Source organism: Ammodytes marinus, assembly GCF_949987685.1.
Source record: "Ammodytes marinus genome assembly, chromosome: 13".
In the NCBI taxonomy this organism is placed as follows: domain Eukaryota; kingdom Metazoa; phylum Chordata; class Actinopteri; order Uranoscopiformes; family Ammodytidae; genus Ammodytes; species Ammodytes marinus.
In genome coordinates, this window is record NC_137217.1 from 23,868,116 (window position 1) to 23,890,350 (window position 22,235).

At 41.9% G+C, this 22,235-nt stretch overlaps 1 long non-coding RNA gene across 1 annotated transcript in view; it reads right to left on the reverse strand.

Annotated features, from left to right (window-relative positions):
* Window positions 1–22,235, reverse strand: part of LOC307259869 — a 143,315-nt gene that overhangs the window by 88,700 nt on the left and 32,380 nt on the right. The window lies entirely within an intron of this gene.

Sequence of the window (22,235 nt, forward strand, 5' to 3'; positions counted from 1 at the left end):
TATTAGCATTAGCGTAACGGGAGCGTATCAGTACACCTAGCGACCGAGGCCAGCCCGTGGTAACCTAGGCTCAAGGATGAGACCGAGCCCCAAAAGGAGACGTCGCCCGGTGTATCCGAGGGGGTTTACCTTGCTTTATAACGTGTGTGTTTGTTTCTGATGTGGATTTAGCGCTTGTCCGCCATTTTTCCCCCTAGAAGATGAGGAGGGGGTGTTTTGCCAACATTTCTTGTTGGGCAGTCAGTCAGGCAGGCAGGAGTACAAGCTGGATGAGATAACACAAAACAACGACCCCTGGGGGACAAAGGACGGTACTTCAAGCATTGCTGCAATATGAATAGAAATACCAAAAAATCTACTGCATTCTACAAATTAATAATTGTCATATTTACATATGATAATTTAACCTTACCATCTCATTTCCCATAATCCAGTCTTTCTTTGTGCTCTATTATATAAAAAATCGCATTGATATTACAATATTTCATTTTGTAAATTAAGTTAAATGGTATTTTAATTTCTTCCTAAGGTGCTACTTCTATATTTTATTTCTATAATGTGTTGCTCTTTTATTGCACTAATATATATATATATATATATATACATATACATAAATAAGACTACTTCCTGTTTGTGTATAGGGTAACTTGTGACTTTATAGCCAGTAATAGTACTACTGTACTGCAGTTTATTGTCATAATCCTGCTGGCACAGACACTGATATCAACATATTTGCAAAAACCTAATAATTATAATGAGTTAATATACTAATATTTATATTGACACCTTTATTCGATATGTTTTCTGCCTATCGCACTTTTTGAAACATGTATTTACAGCTTACACTTTTGTCTGTATTTTGTATGTAAGCCGTTTTCTATTTGTTGGGTTTATTTAAAGAAAATAAAATGTATAAGAAAATGTATATCTACATTTACATATTACATATTGCTGTACATACAGTAGCTATACGTTTATGTGTCCTTATCTTTGTTGCGCGTTATTTTCATTGTTTATGTCTGTGTATTCCCATACACATGTTTTTGGCAATGTGTGCCAGAGCCAAAAAACAAAACAAAAAAAACAATGTTGTAAGGAATGGGGCGGGTGGATTATGAATCCTTTGGATACCACCTCCCATTTGCGTTTGGCCACATCGCCTCATCGACATCACATGCAATGTCATCCTTTGAGAACCAACAGTGAAAATATTCCTGATATCCAGTCTAAATGACCTAATTATGGAGCTATTGTGCAGTTGGGCTGGACTCTCAGACCAGCCTCCTATATTGTTAGGCCATGATCTATGACATGGTCCACTAACTGTACCACCCGCCCGCCTGGTCACCATGAGGTCCAGGGCATTCAGCCGATCTGCCCCCCACCTCTGGAACACCCTCCCATCTGACATTCGTAACTCTGACACTCTCTCCACTTTTAAGTCCCGTCTAAAAACACATCTTTTTAAACTGACATATTCAATCTAGTTCATTGTCTCCCACCCATTTCACCCCACTTGTGTAAATTGTTTCAATGTATCTTTTTCTTGTGTTTTTATGATTGTTGATTTTGTTTTTTAAACACTGCCCTGTAAGGTGACCTTGAGTGCTTTGAAAGGCGCCCTCAAATAAAATGAATTAGGGCCCGAGCACAGACATGTGCGAAAGCCCTATTGTAATCGGTGTGATTATTATTCCCTATTATTATTATTATTATTCCTAGGGTTTAACGGCACTTTTCACCCAGTTCCCCTGGCATAATAGTTGTAAAACTCTGCAGGCATGTCAGACCTGCAAAAAATTGCAATGTATCAGTGGTTCAGGATTTTTGCACACAAATTGCGCCCCCTATGGCCAAAAACTGTTTTTCAGGAAATGCATGCTCAAAAATTGGGCTAGAAGCCTGAAATTGCCGGACAACATGTAATGGCCCAAGGCGCACATAAATGCAATTGTATGTCATTGGCCAAAATCAACAGGAAGTCGGCCATGTTGGATTCAGTGCATAAAACCGCCACTTTACATCTTTACGCATTTTGACGTAAGGCTCCTAGAGATATTGCACCAGCGACGTCAAACCACTTCTCAAATACAAAAGACCCTTGCCCGATAAGGAATTGCGAAAAGGTCAGGAAGTTGTCCGAGAACCAGGGATCTTTTTGGGGTCAAAGTTCGCGTAAATACGCACCTCACGAAAGTTTAATTCATCATAACTCAGGCTGTGTTATACCTAGCTGCACCAAATTAATAACCCAAATGTATCTTTGCAGGCCCCACAAAAAAGCCTCTTGAAGCCCCGCCCCAAAATCAACAGGAATTTTTTTAAATTGAAATATGTGAATTTCTGACTCGAAAATCCTCAAAAAGTTCAAAATTTTTTAACTCCTAGCAGGAACATATTTAGCAAAACGAAAACTCTAGGGACACTCACAAGACATGGAATATACACCAATAATTTTTTTGTTTGATTCCGAATAACTATGACGAGGTGGGAGCCGATATTCGCCAACATGGCGGCAAAAGTCAGAACTCCACATTACTCTGCAGGATTGCAGAGTAAAGTGCACACATAACAACTTTTTGTGCAAAAGAAAATATGATAGGGTATGTCCTCCGACATGGAAGATGATATACCCGAAAGCTCGATTTATCCGGAATAACCGTCTTGCAGCACTGGCCCCTGATTGGCCAAAAACCATCACAAACGCACGTCATGAACCCTTTGATTGATCATAACTAAGGCTGTGTTGTACTTAGAACCACACAATTTCATACAGCGATGTACAATCCCAGTACGAACAAAAAAGCCTCTTGACGCCCCGCCCCAAAATCAACAGGAAGTGTTCTTTTTAGCAATATTCGCCCATAAAACCAGGCCCCCAGGATGCTGCCTTCTCCGAGCAGCCAGCATAGACTAGTGGCCAACCAATTGGTACTGCATGCTGTGAATGGGAGCTTATTTTCCTATGAGCCCAGAGGCAGATCTCTCTTCCTACATTAAGTAGGAAGAGACTGCCATCTGCTGGATACATTTATCTACACATCCTACTCCCACTAAATGGCAGTATTGCATTACAAATAAAGGGACTGAAGACTTCGCTTAGCCCAGTGGTTCTCAATTATTTTCTGTCATGCCCCCCCAGGGGACAGACATTTTTTCGCCCCCCCCCCTCCCCCAAATTGAAATACTATTGAGAACCTGCTAATATTTATTTATTAATCCGTACAAAAACACTGTTTCTGGCATGAGCATTCTGCATACAATCACCTTAATATAAAATTAGATGTTTGATTATACAATTAGCTGAGATAACTTCTGCAGCAACTTCAAAAAAAATTGGAGTTCCGTTAATTAGCTCAATTTGTAACATTTAAACAAGACTGCTCAGTCTGTGTGAATCTCAGGACAGAGAAACAAGAGCAAATGATTAACTGAGGTTTGCATTTCATTCAAAACATTTCACAACTGTACACATAGGTGGTGTTTTTTCATTATTATAGGCCAATATGCCTTCTGTGATGCAAACCTATAATTGATTAATGTTATAATTAGTGTACTTGCTTAATTTCCTTTGAAATAGCCTACAGAGACACTTGGAGACACATGTGGACGTTTATTTACTGCAAATCACGGCCTTTCGAACGGTAATGACCGTACACAAGCACACGTCGCGCTTCGCTGTAATTTCGCTCTGCAATGGTCCATGTGCTCCAAACTTCACCTTCCTGGTAAGAGTCCAGGCCTGAGGTCGTCCTTGCATCCATATCAAGCACGTTGCGGCAACTTCCGCGCTTCCGGCGACAGGTATTGCTGTGCCGCGCGCTCCGAAGAGGCACGTTCTCTTGTGCGGTCACCCGGAGCGCCGAGGACGGCCAGGACGGCGAGCAGCATGGATGGGCGAGGGCCCGGTCATCACTGCTTGCAGTTTTAATTATTATTATTATTATTATTATTACTATAGTGACCCTGTCTCCGTCTGTTGCCTTCTTTGTCCTCGTCCTCCTGCCACTCTCTCTTGTCCTCTTCCCTCTGACTATGTTTTACAAAGATGCTGAGCAGTGAGCATACCTGAAGTATATTTGTAGGCTCACATTGATTGGTATTCAATTAGTTTTAGTTTGTATATTTCATGTGTCTTAGTCTGTGTGATTTTCCAAGTTTGGTTGTGTTTTGTATTCTCAATAAATGTGTTTTCCTAATGATTACAGGAGATTTAGTTTTTGAAATATATATTATAGTATATTAACGACACTGTGTAGTGTTTTGCAAGAAGTGGGTTGGAGAATTTCAAACAGTGCAAAGCACATATTGTGTTTGTAGGGTTGATGCTTGTGTTTAGGGCATGGACACCAAAGTTATGGTTGTGATGCTTTGGGCATTGCAACCACTTTTAGTGTTTAAGCATCAGGCAAAAACTGTAAACTGCACACGCTATATATGAACACACACAGAAATTACAAAGAGAAATACACACACAAAAAACACCTTAACATCTTATAGCATTTTTTTTCACATACTATTCAACAATAATTTCTGAGACACCTGAATTGCTTCTTTTTCAGTTCTTGTGTAGCTCTTTAAAGGTTCAGTGGAGTGAAATGGAACTTTTAGCTAACTTCCTGTCAGTGACTGCAGTTAGCAGTCCCCTCCCTCGTCCCTACGTCACCACATGAATGCACTGCGGTCTTCAAGCAGCAAGTTATCTAGCATCATCTCAGATCCGTAAGTGCGAAAAAACATGATAAAAACCATCAAAACAGACATTGGGAAGAATTTTTACCTGCTTCGCCATTGTAGGCACATACAGTACACATTCACCCATCTGTCGCTCTGCGCGTGCACCGCCAGTGAGACGTACTGGTTTGTAGCTTTCTCTCTTCTGATTGGATACCAGTTTCGGGATCCCAGAAAAATGTATTTGCCGATTACAGAGCGGGTGACCGAGAGATCGGACTTATGAGACGCGCTCACTAAATAAGTGATCACTGTATGAATATAGAGCGATTTCACACGTATATTAACATAAATATATCGCTTACTTCACCTTTAATTTGAAATGAATTTTCATCAATAATAAGTCATTTTATCACACAGTGGTAATAACCATGATCATTCATTTACCAAAAGAAAATAAATAATTAATAAGAATGGAACTTTAGTAAACGCTGTTATTTCAGCCTCACTGCTGAACACATGCTGCTCCAGTTTCACTTAAACTGTGCTCTACTTTTGGCTGTTTGACTATAAATGTGGGGTATTTGCCTTGAGCATAACATGAATAAAATTTGATTTTTTGTGCACACTGCTAATCTTATTAACCACTATTTGTTACAGTCACGGTTATCAGAACATTCTGAACAGTATTTCTGCGATGTCAATATGCACAACAAATAAAGGAGTTTAATATTTCCAACATAACATATCCATACTGCTAAAGTTAAAATATCACTGAAATACAGTATGCCTGCAGCTGTGTAATAAAGCTGGCACAGTGCGATATCTCTCCAAAGATATTCCAGATAAATTGTGTGGGTGTGAAAATTAGAAATAGGGGCCATTTGGTAATGCCATGCCAATTAGGGCTGGGTAGCAACTCTAACTATGTGATTTGGAGAAACACCCAGCAGTTCAATTGTGTGTAATGGTCACCTGGCAGCACTGCTAATGCCCATTTCAGCCTACGCTGGGCAGGCCATGGCCCAGTGGCCCCCTGCACCCCAGGCAATTATGTTTGGTTTCACACAGTGAAAAGGGTTAATTGGCAGCGCCCACGCGCCTGATTGGACCTGTTTCACGCCTGTCGGCCTTCATCGCATCAAACGAAGCCCCAGTCCACCAGGCACCATTATTAGAACAGGCACACACACACACACACACACACACACACACACACACACACACACACACACACACACACACACACACACACACACACACACACACACACACACACACACACACCTCACTGACACACACTGTACAGAGACTCTGTTCTTAAATATAATGTTCTCATAATTGTATTTCTCATGATATGTGGAGAAGTGAACACACATGCACGTAGCCTGTACGCAGCATGAACAAACACACATAAAAAACATAAACAAGAAATGCACACACATACACCTACAGAGACACATTCATACAGACATATTGCACTTCGGTCTTTATTGTCCTCATGCAGAGACACAAGTGTGCTCACCTTCGCATGCGCCATGGATGCGCACAGGCATTATGCAAATCACAATGTGGGTGATCCTAACTATTATTACCACTAGGGGTCAGTGTTGTTTAATACAAAGCAGCATCAGATAATTCCCCTCTCAACATTCATTTCTCCATGATGATTTTGTCCTTTCCTCTGCACAGCCTACTAGCGCTCATTATAATCCTCTCTAAAGTCACCCTCTCAAACTTTTATTCAAATGAATATCATGGATTGTATTGCTTTGAACAGATTTTTTTTCTTCTATTATGTCAAATTCTTTCATTTGGTTTCCTTTGCAGACCGTTCTGTATCAGACGTTTTCTATAGTTTTATCTGCCCGAGTCACTCTGATTATAGGCAAACCAAGTGTCGTGCAGTGATGCCGCATATTGTGCCTGTCTGTCTCCATGTGGTTCTATTTTTTTTCTTATTAATAAGGCTTCAACAACTGAGCTACCAGCAGTCAATGAAAGTCCATCAGCCATTATACGAGCCAGTTTGACGGGCAAATAACAACACTGACAATGTGTCCCAACCAACAGTCCACTCCATTACACAAACCATACATTCACAAGGTTCAACAAATTGGACTTGTTGCGTGAGTATTGCAAAAATATATATTTTTTTTTACCAATATGATCTTCACTGATCCAATTAAGTCACAATAAACATAAAGAACAGCACATAGGATAATAAAAACAATTGTAAAGACATACAGAATGTGACTGTAACAACAAATAAAGACACACTTTTGATAAAGGTGTTACTGATAAGTTATGTCTCATTTCATTTTTTCATAATATTGTGTGGGATCAAAAGATGCTGAACATGTCTTGCATGATCGAGAGCAGATTACATACACTCAAAACACATGCAAATCATTCAAAGGAACAACACAGTATGTTTTACAGATGCAAATGCCTTTGTCATCAGAGCTCTTATCTTGTTTGCCCAGTTCCACGGTTACATATAAAACACAAATACTCCAAGAACCTGTTAAGGTACAACTTGAAACATACCTGTATTGTGTGAATGCAAATGTAATTTCTCATATTAATATTTCCTCTTTTCCTTTGGCAGCGGCATCATTTTAAATGTCTTACTGGCTCTTTTTATTTAATTTCACTAATTGAATCTGGCTCTCTTAGCTGGCAACGTGTTTTTGGACTTCCAAATATGTTGCTGTAGGTGTCCACTAGCCAATGGCATGGCTCCATTGCCAGGGTCTGTTTCTGCACATTCAGACAGTACTGCAAGGATCTTTTCCCAGTGTGCCTCCTTGTCACTTTCAGCACTCTGGCACGCTCCAACAAAGTAACACATACATACACACATACCCACACACACACAAGCATAAATAGACCTGCACACAAACACACGCACACACACATACACACACACACACACACACACACACACACACACACTCACACATACAGTACATGCACATGTACACGCAGTAAGAGTCAGATTGCGTGTGTTCTTTCCCGACAGTGCCTCAGAGGACTCTGCACTTGCTCCATTGAGGACATGCATGCGCACACACATACACACACACACACACACACGCACACACACATACACACACACACACACACACACACACACACACACACACACACACACATATATACACACACACACACACACACACACACACACACACACACACACACATACATTGAGTCCTGATACACACTTCCTATCTCTGCTGGCATCCTGGGAGGGACGTGCAAGAGAGAGCGCAGGAGCATATGTCGGATAGACGTTTGTTGAGGGGGGATATTTCTCTTTGGATGTTGTCTTACAAGCTCTGACGGCGCGGCGCAGAAAGAAGGCATTTTTTCGTCCAATTTATTAATCCTTTTAGGCAATGTTCTCTGTTTTAGAAATGCAAATTGAATCAATCTGAGGCTGACTTTAAGACTTTTCAAGTGGGATTTAATTAGAAGCCAGGGCCTGCAGTTTTTTAATGAGAGAGGGGGTGGAGAGATGGAGAGAGAGTGAGGGAGAGGAAGAGAGAGGCATGGGGAGGGAGAGTGGGTTGCGGTTTTGATCTGGGGGTCCTGCTGGAGAAAGGATACACAAACACCCACACACACAATTACACAATTACACACACACACACACACACACACACACACACACACACAAACACACACACAAACAAACATACATACACACGCAGGCATGCATGCACACATGCACACACATACACACACAAACAAACACATTCACACCAAACACACACACACACACACACATACGAATATACCCCGTAGAGCTAAATATGAGGCGGATGCCCGCTGTTTGGTTTTTCTTCACTTCCCTCGTCTACGTCTTGTGAGAGTCCAACCAGACATCTTGTTACTTTAGTATACCAAAGTATCTCAAACTCCCACATCATACGAGTGTATGATGAAAGCTCCAAAGTGTTTGGCCATGTAAGGACATACATTTAAAGATAGTCATTGCAGACAAAAACACAAATCTACCTACTGTGGATGAGCAAAATTTTGATCAGTCGATGGACTATTCAGCTTTCAGGACTGGTAGATCTCAATCCCAGGGCATGCACATAGATATGGAGCGTTGTATTGAACATTTTATATGTGTGTGTGATCCCTGCCTGCTGCTATTCTGTATTCATCAACATCAGTTAAAGGTTGAGCAATTGCATCATGCCAACAGCAAGGATGCACTGATAGGCCTTTCACACCAAAATGAACCAAGAGTCAGTTCCAGGCTGGTGTTGGGGTCAGTTCAAAACTGGTTACAGCCTTATCCCAGTTATGAACCGGTTGGTTTCACATCGACCGGAGACAGCCATGGAGCCGGCAAGAGAGCAACGTCATGACGTCACTGTAAACGTGTGTGTACGTCGCCCGACGCCGCTGCTCTTGTGGCTAACGCTAAAGCTACCGCTAGCTTTAAGCACAACAACAGCGGCGAATACGTCTTATTTTTACACGTGTTAGCTCTCGCTTTGCTTTCTTAACCAAACAGGACCCATACAGCGTATTCTCGCCGGTCAATTTGATCGCTACGTTCGGTAATTATGTTATGTTTACGTCTCGTAGTAGCGGTGTTTTTAAACATGGCGGGCATGAGGTTTTAGTTGGTCTGGTTGGTCAGGATAATCCCTCCCCCGGCCGCTGGCGCAAGCAGTTCACTTCAAACCCTGCTCAATCCTGGGGTATGAGTTGAACCGGTTTTTACGGCCCGGAGCAGGCTTTCTGGCGGTGTGAAACCAAAACACTGGCTCTAACTCCGAACTAGCCCAGAACTAGCGCCGATTTTGCGGCGGTGTGAAAGGCCTATGAGAGAAGTTTAACTAAAGAGTGAGTTTAGCTTCTTAGATGGTTTTCTTTGACACATTTGTGTGGGTTTGCATGCATATGTGCACGGTTGTATATAGGCTAAGTGTGTGTGTGTGTGTGTGTGTGTGTGTGTGTGTGTGTGTGTGTGTGTGTGTGTGTGTGTGTGTGTGTGTGTGTGTGTGTGGTTTAGAATATTTGAAGGCCACAAGTGCCAATATGTTTGCTTTCACTTAAGTTATATCATATATATATATATTTAGATATGTTGTTTGAACCGGTGTTCTTGTCACTCCCTTGCAAATGATTCTAGCAGACAGCACTCCCCCCCCCCCCCCCCCCCCCCAAGAGAAAAAACTGGGTCCGTTGATTTATCAGAGATTTCGCTGCCATTTGTCTATCACGTGCTACTACGTCTGATACATTTTGGGGGAAATATGGTGCTGTTAAAAAGGGTGAGGTCGGGCCTGTGGTGCTGGGATGTGGTTTGAGGGCTCACGCTCTGGTTTTCTACAGTGACTCTGCCTTCTCTCCCTCTTTTCCTCGCTGTTTTATGTCACCCTCTCAAAGTGGAGGCCGGGCTGCAGAGAAGTTCTTTTTTTCTTTCTTTTTTCGGGGGCCATGTGCGTGTGACATCTCCACAGCCACTGTACGTTTGATTTTTTCTCTCCTGCTATATTTTGACTTTTGTGATGGCTTCCACCAGGAGAAAGGGAGGGAGGAAAGGGTCGGGCTCGTTAGTGCTTCTATAACTTGAGGGTTTTCTCTGTGCTGCTGTCCTTCATAAAAAGCCTTTGCAGACGGAAAAGATAAATGTCAGGAAGATTATTTTGAAGCTGGCAAAGCTTAATGTAGGTGGTGGGAATAAACACAAGATGATATGCACGAAAACAACAATTTGGGATTTATTTATTTTATTTATTTATTATTCTTTCGGACAATACCACAAAATACACAATTATCTCTTTCACATCATACATCATACTTTGTGGTGTCCGAAGGGTGACGGAAGAAGCCAAAGGCTTATCAGGTCCCGCCCCCATTTTCATCAGATTCAGATTCAGATACACGGATACACATTTACTGTTACAGAAAAATACAAAAATAAAAAACACAATTTTGTTGTTGTTTTTTTTGTTTTTGTTTTTGATGATTTTGCTAATTTTTTTTGTTAAGCCAGAGGAGTTGATGTACAGTATTGAAGGAAGCAGTGGAGGGGAGGGGAAGAGGTGTGAAGAGATGACTTTTAGGCTGCCACGGAGAGACGTGAATTCACCCATTAAAAAGTCGAGAGCGCTAGTGTGTGCCTGGCAAAATGCTTGACGTCTAGTTGATATACTGTCAATGTTTAAATAATACTAATTAATCTCCATTATTGAAACATGTAATTAATCTCTCTCACACACACTCTCAGGCTGTCTTCTGTGTCTCATTCTCGCTCAAATTTAATGGAACATGAAAGGGAAAAAACCCAAAGAGCAAATGCAGTGTTGTGCTCCTGCCAGGGGAGCTCATTGAGGGACTCACATCAGAGGAGAAGACGGGCAAAGGAGACAGACGAGTGGACATGTTTTGACAAACAGACGGTTGGTCCAAAACTCCTCCCTATCTCAGCGCTCTGTGCCTTCCTCTCCCTCCCTCGTTTCTCTCCGTGTGTCTTTGAACTCGGGCCTTCATTAACAATCTGCTGATTAACAGGCCTGGGAACACGGGGGGTAGACGGATCAGAGGAGGAGAGAAAGAGGGAGGAGAGAGACACAGAGACGGAGGAGAGAAAGAATAAGAAAGGGAGATACAAGTTCGAGACCACAGTAAGTCTTTTCAGACCAACATTGCACTATTTTGAGAAAATCAAATTCCCCTTCCCCCCTCATTCATTTAAGTGAGACCACTGGGACTGGCAACGATGCAAAAAGGGCTTCGTTTTGCCACAACACAATGGAACGCCAACCAGCAATGCAATGTGGTGGCCCAGCAATAACTCTACATGTGTGTGCACATTCCTGGTAGATTACGTTGTAACATGAACACCATATTTCTATCGTTTAGTTCACGTTCTATTAAATGAAAAAAAATGAAAAGATGAATAAATCCCAAGAGTCGTTAATATCCTTCTTTAGGGCACAATAACAGTTTTGGAATGGCTTTCCCAAAGGCCTGACGCCAACCCCATAGAAACACGAGGACTCATGAGGACTGCCCCGAAAAGACAACTCAATGCAAGGAGTCAGTAAAATCTGGTTTAGAGGAGGTCAGAGATCCAACCAGAATTCTGCGAGAAACTTATACCGATGGCTATAAAAGCGCGCTGAATATGTTGAAATGGATTATCGGGCACGAGACCAAATTCTAGCTTTGTCTGAATGTAGATTTCTGAGTTCTGACGCATTAGAATGTAGTGTATGTAGAAGAGGCAATCTGTCTAAGAAACCAAATGTTTGAATGTGTTGAGCTGGTCATTGAAATCAATAAGAAAAAGCAGCAGCTGCAGAATACATTATAATATCAATACTTCCATACTATATCTTACAAATGTGTATATACCCTGGATCGCAAATGTAAACTGCAAGTGCACATTCCAGGGAGATGACTTTGTAACATGAGATGGAGAGTATCATGAGTGTCTCTGTGATAACTTTCCAGAGTCATAAAACCCCCACTTTGTATTAAAAACTGCTGTCCAGTCCTTTGGCGTCTGATAAGCCTTGTGAGTTATAAATCTGTCACTCAAATCAGCCTTCCCAGATCAAATTTCATCACCAGTACCTGCAGCCATTTTGCATTTGTTCATGTGGTGCTGTTGCACAGTTTGTAATTCCCCCAACTATACCTACTGAGCTCATTTTTATTAATACCCAGATATATGAAAATTTGAAAAAAAAAAACACATTTTAGTGCAGACAAGGAACACCATGAAAAGACATCTTTAAAAAAATGTATATCTGAAAACTCCAGTGCATTATTATTAGTGAAGTGGACTGTCATCTACTCTGTCCACACACGACTATATGGGCTTAGCCTCTCAGTGATGCAGAAGAAGGGTTTGCATTGCTGGAAAATTCAGAAAAAAAGAGAGACACACAGCCTGGGAGAATGTGGAAAACAGTAGGAGTGGAAGATGGACATCTAGGAAGGCATAGTGGCAGAAAGTCGGGCTGGTGATGGGCAGAGACAGAGAGCGAGTGAGCCCGTCTGATGGACAGAGAGAAAGAGACAGGCTGACAGAGAGAGGGATAGAGAGAGAGAGCCAGGGATGGGCCTGTTCTGAATTAATGACTGCTCTCATCAGAAGATGAATGTTCTGCCGATCTCCCCTCGGAACTGAGCTCGTGAATAAAAAGAAAGTCAGTCCAACGAATAATGAATACACAGATAAATAAATAAGCCAATAAATAAATGAATAAACGTGACAGAATTCCTCAAAGACACATTATGATCGATGTACAGTCAGTGCCGTGCATTTGTGTGCATGTGTATTTGTGTCTACATGAATGCATGATGTGTGTGTGTGTGTGTGTGTGTGTGCGTGTGTGTGTGTGTGTGTGTGTGTGTGTGTGTGTGTGTGTATGTGTGTGTGTGTGTGTGTGTGTGTGTGTGTGTGTGTGTGTGTGTGCGTGCATGTGTTATAGTTGTGTATCCGTGCTGCATGTGGTGTGATGGTGTGTGCTATTGCGGTGCTGTAAACATGCATGTTTTTATTGTGTTTCCTGTCGTGCACGTATGTGTGTGTGTGTGTGTGTGTGTGTGTTTGTGTGTGTGTGTGTGTGTGTATGTGTGTGTATGTGTCTGTGTGTTGGTGTGTGTCGTTGTTCATGTTGCATGTGGTTCCTGTGACTTGGAGCTTTGCAGTGGTGAGTTCTTGTTTGTGTGCGTTTGTGTGTGTGTTGGTATTTACTTGCATGTGGGTTCTAGTGTGTGGCTCTGTGACGGTGTGTGTGTGCATCCCATTTTTATTTGTGTGTGTGTGTGTGTGTGTGTGTGTGTGTGTGTGTGTGTGTGTGTGTGTGTGTGTGTGTGTGTGTGTGTGTGTGTGTGTGTGTGTGTGTGTGTGTGTGTGTGTGTGTGTGTGTGTGTGTGTGTGTCTTTGTTCGTGTTTGTGCGCGTGTGTGTTTGAGTGGGGGCCTCTCTGGTGAGTCTCCTTAACATCAAACAGCTGGAAGTAATAAAATATTTAGGAAGCGCTGGGAGTCTGTGAATATTAATACTGCCTTTTCCTTCTGTCTCTCAAATCTCCCTCTCTTTTTCCCCTCTCAGTTACTCCCTCCCTCCACCCTGACTCACCCATCATGCTCTGACTCTCCCAAACTCTCTAAAATTCCAGTCCCTTTAAACCTTGTTTATTATCACAGGCTCACAGCCATATCATTAGGGAGTCCACTCCGACTGCTGGCACTGGGGAGTGATGGACGGAGAAGGGAGGAGTTTTTATTATTCTTTTATTTATTTTTTTACCTTTATTTATACAGGTAAATCGCATTGAGACCAGAGAGGGAGACCTGTTCCCATTCACACACACATTCATACACCGATAGTAGACTAACTAGCGGGAGCAAATTAGGGTTCAGTGTCTTGCTCAGGGACACTTTGACATGTGGCAGGGGGACGGGGGATCGAACCACCGACCCTGTAGTTAAGGGTCGACCGCCCTACCCACTTCGCCACAGCTGCCCCAGTTGACCTATGCCATTCTGTCTTGCTTCCGGCGTTGGCTTCTTATTGAGTGGGTTGGATAAGCAGTGTCACAAGTCCTGTGCGTCACCAGGCAGCAGAGGTGAGCATGCAGTACCCCGTCATGTCAAACATGGAAGTGAACCAACAGGCAGACGGAAGCACTGGCTCCTGAACATGGAGGGGCCACCAGGACCTTTTGACCCGGCTACAATGCAAACCATACAGCTCTAATTTGAGAAGATTATGCTAAATTCACAATTTTTCACCTGGCATTCTTAGTGACACAAAATCATCAGTTGTTTAATCATAATTATATGTCAGATGTTCTATGTATTCATATTATTATCTATTTCATGATGTTACAATTAACCCTTGTATTATGTCCCCGTTTAGGACCCTCTGGTACTGTTTGGGTCAAATTGACCGGGGACATTATTGTGGTCTTAAAAGCACTACATGAACTGCATTTTTTATATTTTTAATTTTTTTTACACATATGACCTTTTTCTCAATTCCAAACAATATAGGGGAAGGTGGGGTGATTTGTGCAACTTTTTACTCAAAGTGATTTTAAAGTGAGGCCTTGACAGTTATGTCTCCAACTCAAATATGTACATATATTTCAGGATGTTGTGCATCCCTGGCAATAAAAACTTTGGATCTGGAATAAACTGTTTAAGAAATATAGCTTTCGGAAAAAAAGTTGTCTTGTCGCACAAATCACCCCACGTAGTGGGGTGATTTGTGCGTCATTGTGTCACAATGACAAAGTCACCATCATCATCTTTCTGGCCATCTGAACTCTCATCAGTGGTGTCGTTAAGTGGAATTGAGATGTCACTCTCCTCTGAGCTACTGTAGACAATCACTTTCTTTTGGTGACCAGCGTATACAGCCATGCCACTGGCACAACTCTCAGAAATGTACTTTGCACTAGTTGCTCCGTGCTTGTGGAACCAACTGCCACCTGACAAATGCGATTTCCCCCTACATTTCTGCCTTTAAATCAAGGCTCAAAACCCATATGTACACCCTGGTGTTTCCTCCCCATTAACCTCTGCACTACTTACTTACCTCTGCACTACTATCTGTGTTTATGTGGATGTATGGGCTTTACGTCTTTTATTTTGGTTATTGTTATTTTACCTTCATTGTTTACCTACTGAATGCACTATGTACTGCACTTTGGACAGTGCAAACTGTCATAAATGTGCTTTTATAAATACATTTTACTTACTTACTTACTTATAACTCACCCAGGCCCTTGCGCACAAATCACCCCATCCCCAGAATTTTGGATAATAGGCATGATGCAGCAATTTAGGGTTGACATTGTGCTAACTATATAGACTCAAAGTGTAGCATACCAAAGCACTAAAACATGTGTCAAATGTTTTCAAACGTGTCTATAATTGTTCAGACACAATAATCAAAAAACCTTGATCATGGAAATTTTACTTTGAAAGGCAAAACACAGTTTTTTTAGCTTAAATGTGCTTATATCTTATTCCTTGTGTCTCCCTTCTTTACAGGATGAGTTAAATGGATGGCTCTTCTTAAATATGTGGTCACATTTCCAATTTCTTCCACGGTTTTCTAGAAACAAGGGGTTTTGCAACTTCCAAAATGCACAAATCACCCCACCTTCCCCTAGATACAATTTGTGATTAATGCTAGTAATTAATCTTTGCTAGATCACATACGCTGGAAGTGTCATTTGTTATAATACGTCTAACAAAATACACTTAATTGAGATTATGGTGGCATACATTTAGGAAAATGTTTCGGTACTGGTGTTGGTTATTGGAGTTCTATGAGTGAGTGGGTGTGTGTTTATGTGCGTTTTTGTCTGTGCAGACATGTTAATAATGTGTATTGTTGTGTGCATATTTGACTGCATTCCTCACAGAAAATAAGCAAAGGCCAAAAAAAATCTATTCTTGTTTAATTTAATTTTTCTTTAAGTAAAAATATGGAAAGGGTTGTTTAGATTTGAACAATAGCGTCTCTGTAAGAGGTAGCAGAATATGATTGGCCAGCTGTTGAGCTACTGGCCAATCATCTTACTGAACAGGCCTGAATCAATTTGTGTGCTTTTTCTTTATTGTCACAGAGACAACTGAAGTGAATGGCCGAGCTCAGACCCAATGGCAGCCTCGTCACAGGCATGGTGTGTTAGGACACACAAGGTCACAATGGATAGTACATCCATATACACAAGGTAAGACGGGGACACAAACAAGCGACAGCAAGCACATAGACAGTAAGCAGCACAAACAAACTTCAGCAGAAGGTTGTGAATCGCGCCAAGGTCATATGTTTAAAGCTGCCAATCCCTTTGTCTCTTCAGGTAAAATAGATGAATAAATAAAACATTCCAGTGAGTGTGCGTCAGAGGGAAAATGCATAAAAACAAAGGAATTACACTGCTTATTACAAGGCGATCCAAAGACACACAGACAAAAGAACAGGCTTTTAGACATAGTCAGACCCATAGCCAGGCAGACAGAAAGGCAGGTAGCAGGGTCACACAGAGAGTTCACAGAGACACAGAAGTGAGACGGGGGAGACAAAGAGATATAGGCTAGTCGTAGTGAAGGACAGGCAGACAGGAGGGCTGGCTGTTGTCAGCGTGCAGTGACAACACAACGGCAGCGATGTAATTATAGGCTCTCTGATTAAAATCAATCTCATTTCTGCCACTCACAACCAATTTTGCCTTGTGAAAAGATCCCTGCCTCTCTCTGACACCTAAGTTAGGGGAGAGAAAAGGCAAGGAAAGTCAAGTCAGACAGATGGGCGGGAACGGTGGCCGTCAATGTTTTAAGTTGCCCTGCTCTGGTGTTTTGCGCAGCATCTCTCGAATAACATTCCTGCAATGAAAGAGAGTTTTTTTTTTCTCTGATTTGTTTTTATTTAGGCTGGTTGTAAAAGTGTGAGTTTGATCAGGTGGCGCTATTCCATTCTGCTGCCAGTCGTGTTGGCAATGGCTGCTACTGCTACCTGGCTGGAAAGAATGAAAAGATGGGAATACAGAGATACGGTATTATGCAATGGCACAAAGCGCTGTATGCTGCCAGTTAACGCTTTTTAAATGCGTGAATGGGATTTCAACCGTTCTACACATAGGCTCTCTTCACATAGGCTGTGTTTTGGAAGATTGTAGAACTTCTGAGCCACACACAAACACACACGTACACACACACACACACACACACACACACACACGCACACACGCACACACACACAAACACACATACACACACATTTCTGATGTAAGGTATAAGAAGGGAGCTGTGGGCTACCAATTCTGCAATTCTTCCAAAGCCAACATTCACGCCTCACTCCGGGATAGTCCAGCTGTGTGCAGGTGAGAAAGGAGCTCACAGCCAGGGTTCTAAACTCCCTTCATTAGCTCTTTTTTCATTCTTGACACATCCTTTTTTTGTCACTTTCATGTGAACAACCAAGTGCAACACAATGAACGGCTTTCAGCAGAGAGACTCTCTGAAAATGTGTTCTCTATATTAGCCAAATGATCACTCTGCCTTCCAGTGGGGCCGTTCGTAAGTTAGTAGACACACTTTTTGATGTCCCATGTGGTCGTAGCAACACTATATACAAGCTGGTGCTGTTTTCAGAGCAGAAGCCAACCCCTCTCCCCTCTCAGAGATGTCCAGACATTTAGGTTGTGTTGTTGGCCTATGAGGTCAACCACACTCGGATAGAGTGAGCTTGCCATAAACCTCTACAGTGGCAGGGTTGCTGGCTCAACTGACACAGGCAGATTTTACTGCCATAGCTCCACAGAGTTGAGTGGGTCAGTTTATAGACTAATCCACCGGGCAATGTATGTGTTTATGTGTGTCTCCAGTGAACCTACCCTTACTACGCTGGCACAGTCCAACTGAAAGCAGTTTATTTGACAGTAAAAGCACTGATGTCTGAAGAGGACATCAGCAGGGGACGGTAGCATAATGGAGTCTTCAAACACAAGTCTAAAATAAACGGTGTTGGATTTAAGATAAATAATTGTATTAGCATTATGATTTTGACAGATGTGAAAGTGGTCTGTAGTAACCAAGCCATTCTTAACCTACAGTATATCACCTTTTAACTTTATTTGTACGATGTCCAAACAAATTGTGTCCATGGAACATGTGTTGTTTCAGACAGAGCATGAGATAAACTGAAATCTGTTGATATTTAATTGAGGGTTTTTTGAAAGTTGAAAACTTAAAGAAACATTAGAGAATCCAATAACAACACAGAGAAGTCCGCCTTGTTTGGTGAATTGCAGATTTAATTAAGGACATGAGAATATAAATCACAAGTTTACATAACTATTACAACACTGTTACCTCAAGTGCATTAAAAAAGCAAGTTACATGTTCTTTATCACTTCCTGACCATGCGTGGGTTTGTACAGAATGTGGCATATTTTACATACAAGTTTACAAGTGATATGTCACCACAATGAATAGGGCTTACTTCTCCCTCCTACTTCCAATTCCCTCAAATAAGTATGCAGAGCCCTTGCTCATAAACCTAGACGGTTATACATTGTTCATATAATAATAGACTCACATTTATTGATATCACAAGTAAAAAAAAAAGTCCCCTGTTCCCTTTCCCGGCTACAGGGAGAAAGACGCACAAAATGGTTGAGTGAAATAGACGCACACACAGTGGAAGAAGTCAAGGAAGGAAGGACAGACTGACGGAGACAGAGAGGGGAAAGGCGTCAGTGTGGAGAGGATTTATGAGTGGGGCCTGTCTGTTGGCTATGGGCCTGGTCCTTTCTGTGGTCCACTCCTCTGTAATATTCACCGCTCCTCAGGCTCCCATGTGTCTGCCTGTGGCTGCAATGTACACACACGCAAACACACTCACACACACACACACCCTGACTCGCACACTGTGAATACTGTACAAACAGGATTCTGCGTGCACATATAGACTACTTCGCTCCAGAGGAATCCGCACACTGTACAATTACACTTGTGCTATGTCATTGGGGCAGTTATTATGCTGCTCCATGCCTTTGTCTCATTTCCCGACTCACTCTGTCTGTCTTGTGTCAGTGTCTGCTTATTATACCGACGGTCCACCTGACCCTTTACGTGCAGACATCACACCGCAAACTATAGCCAGAGCCTGTCACCCTCAATGAATTTTACTTGAATTTAGAAAGAAAAATATCAGTATTGGCCAGAAGAAAAAACATAGACTCTTGTCTATGTCAAACAATTGACCATTTATAGCAAATGGTTATAGTAGAACTGTTTGGTTTCAAAGAATCGGAGGACGTGCACAGAGATTTTAACATAGTGTTAAAAAAAACAGCAGAGCAACAGTGATAAGTAGTGTTGGTGGTCGTGCACACTTATGACTTGGATTCATATTGGATTGATCTGGTAGCTATTCAGTTCACGAAATGAGTCGCTGATAGTGAAGCATTAATAAAGCTGCTGATGCCAGTCAGCTAATCCAAACGCAATATGCCCGGCCTTAACTAACAATTTTTCGAAAAAACAAGCAATGATGAAATGATAGTTAAGGTCAGACATGGGTTGCTGAAGGACGCAAAAGATTGCAGTGGACGAGGTGTTAGGAAAAAACTCCCAGGTCTCAAGAACGTCTCTTGTGGATCTGAGCGTAAAGCAACATGAGTGGTTGTGCCAGTTCCCGTCTGGGAGAAATAGAAAGGTAAAAAAAAATACACTTTGAAGTATACAAGAAACAGCCATGACTTTGTACTACACCTGCGTTCTTTAGCTTATGTGCAGACCGAAGAAGCATGTTGAAGGCCATAAAATTGTTTTGTTTAATTTCAAACGAGTCCATGATGTTTTTGGACATTTTGACATGCATACTGTGTTGATCGTTCCGAACGTCTGATACTGGGTGACTGTTGACTGGCTGTCAATATATAAATGCACTTAAAGGTAATCTCTTTGCAGATGTTTTTTTTTCACTATTCATACATGTACAAATGTGCTGTGTTTGTTAGCTCAACAGCGGGACACCTGGTCATTTTTACCTTCTCGTGGATATGTCACAGACCTCAAAGAGCGAGAGACAGTCAGGGCCACATCGGGTCAGTGTAAAGTGTGACGGGGGCCATGTGCTATAGAGACAGTGTGTTGCAATGACGGGAGGCTGAATGGGAATTCCTCAGCTGCGATCCAGGTCAATAAGGCCAGAGCAGTAAGCAGAGGGCGATCAAACAAACAGGCGAGAGAGAGAGAGAGAGAGAAAGAGAGAGAGAGAGAGAGAGAGAGAGAGAGAGGGAGGATATAGCCACGCAGAAGGGGAAACGAGGGAGGGAAGTAGAGATGGATACAGGTAATACAGTATTTTATGGGTTGGCAAAAACATTTAACAGAGACAAAGAAGAACTGATAGAGGAAAGTAGGAGAAAAGGTTAGGGGAGAAAGGAAGAGACAGAGGGGTCGGGATAGACACAGCAGGGGGTCAGGGAGAGAAGTGATTGTTAGTGATGTGTGCTCTTGAACGTGACTGTGTGTGTGCAAACGTACAAAGAGCGCGCATGAGGGATTTGACAATGAGAAAGACAGAGAGAATAGAAGAAAAAAGGAATATAAAAAATCAGTGGCATCATAAGAACAAAAAGAAGGGAAAAAAGACATACGACAATAAGGAAAACTTTGTTTGTGTGTGTGTGTGTATCCCTCAGTAACAGATGTCCCAGGCAAAGCTTGACCTATCGCTGCCAATGACAATTTGTCTGGGACAGTCGAGTCACATTTATACAAGTCTGAAGCGATGCAGAGTTTCCTGCAGTGTTTTTTAATGAGAGAACATTCAGACCACCTCGGCTAAAAAGGTCATTATTAGCTGTGTTTTAGGCTATCATCTAGTAACTAAATAGGTCAGGAGAAATGGTTACAGTAATTATGGATCAGTGTGGCTCAGCAAAATTTCGTTAATGTATTGGTATTTCGTTAATGTATTGGTATTTTGATGATAGTTCATTTTGATTTTTTTGAACTATTCAAATTTACATTGGAGTTGGATTGTACATGACACAAAAACAACCTTTTGAAATACATCTGTCATTGATCATTCATTTCTAAATGCATCTAATGAGTTAATTTTATAGTTCGATTTATTCATACACTATTTTAGGTAGCAAACTAAGTATTCAGAATGAAAATAGAGTTATAATGATTTATAATATCTATACATTTTGAATATTTGCACAAGAAAATGTCAATACGCCTAAATCAAATCCAGAACATATGGGTGCATCATCTCTTTAAAATTACATAATGGTAAAAACTGAACAGAGATGCTGTGAATGTGTGTGTCAAAAGAAAGAGATGGGTCTATGAATGGGCACAATGTGTGTGTGTATGTGTGTGTGTGTGTGTGTGTGTGTGTGTGTGTGTGTGTGTGTGTGTGTGTGTGTGTGTGTGTGTGTGTATTTGTGTGTGTATTTGTGAAGCTGGGTTCACTTATGTAACAACCACTAGGCACAGGCAGTGGGAGGTTGAATTAGGAAAAACCATTTGAGGAAGAGGGCAAGAATAAAAGAGATAAATGAGACACAAGGGAACCACAGGCAGAGCATTTCATACTGAGATGACACAATGGAGAGGCAGCCTTGATTCAGCGTAAATTTTTGAACGATTCCTTCAAAAACATACAGTGCCTGACAATCGTATTCACTATACACTTAATATGGTCCTCGACATTATACCACAACACAAGAAGAAATTGGGAATGTTTCCTGTAATAATTGACAGACGGATGGACGGTCTCTGCTCAGGAGTAGTGGCCTTCTGTGATCCCTGCCACTTCCAAACAGCATCAGGGAAGAGTGTTGCTCTGGACCCCAGCCGGGCTGTCGCCATAGGGACCCGATTCAAAGAAGCCCCGGCCAAACCATCTGAAAGATGTGGAGGGTGTGTGTGTGTGGGGGGAGGGGGGGGGGGGGGGGTTTGAAGATGCAAAGAAAGAGCTTGGATTCATTGCTTGAAAAACCCCTGTATACTGCGATCATCAAGCGCACTAAT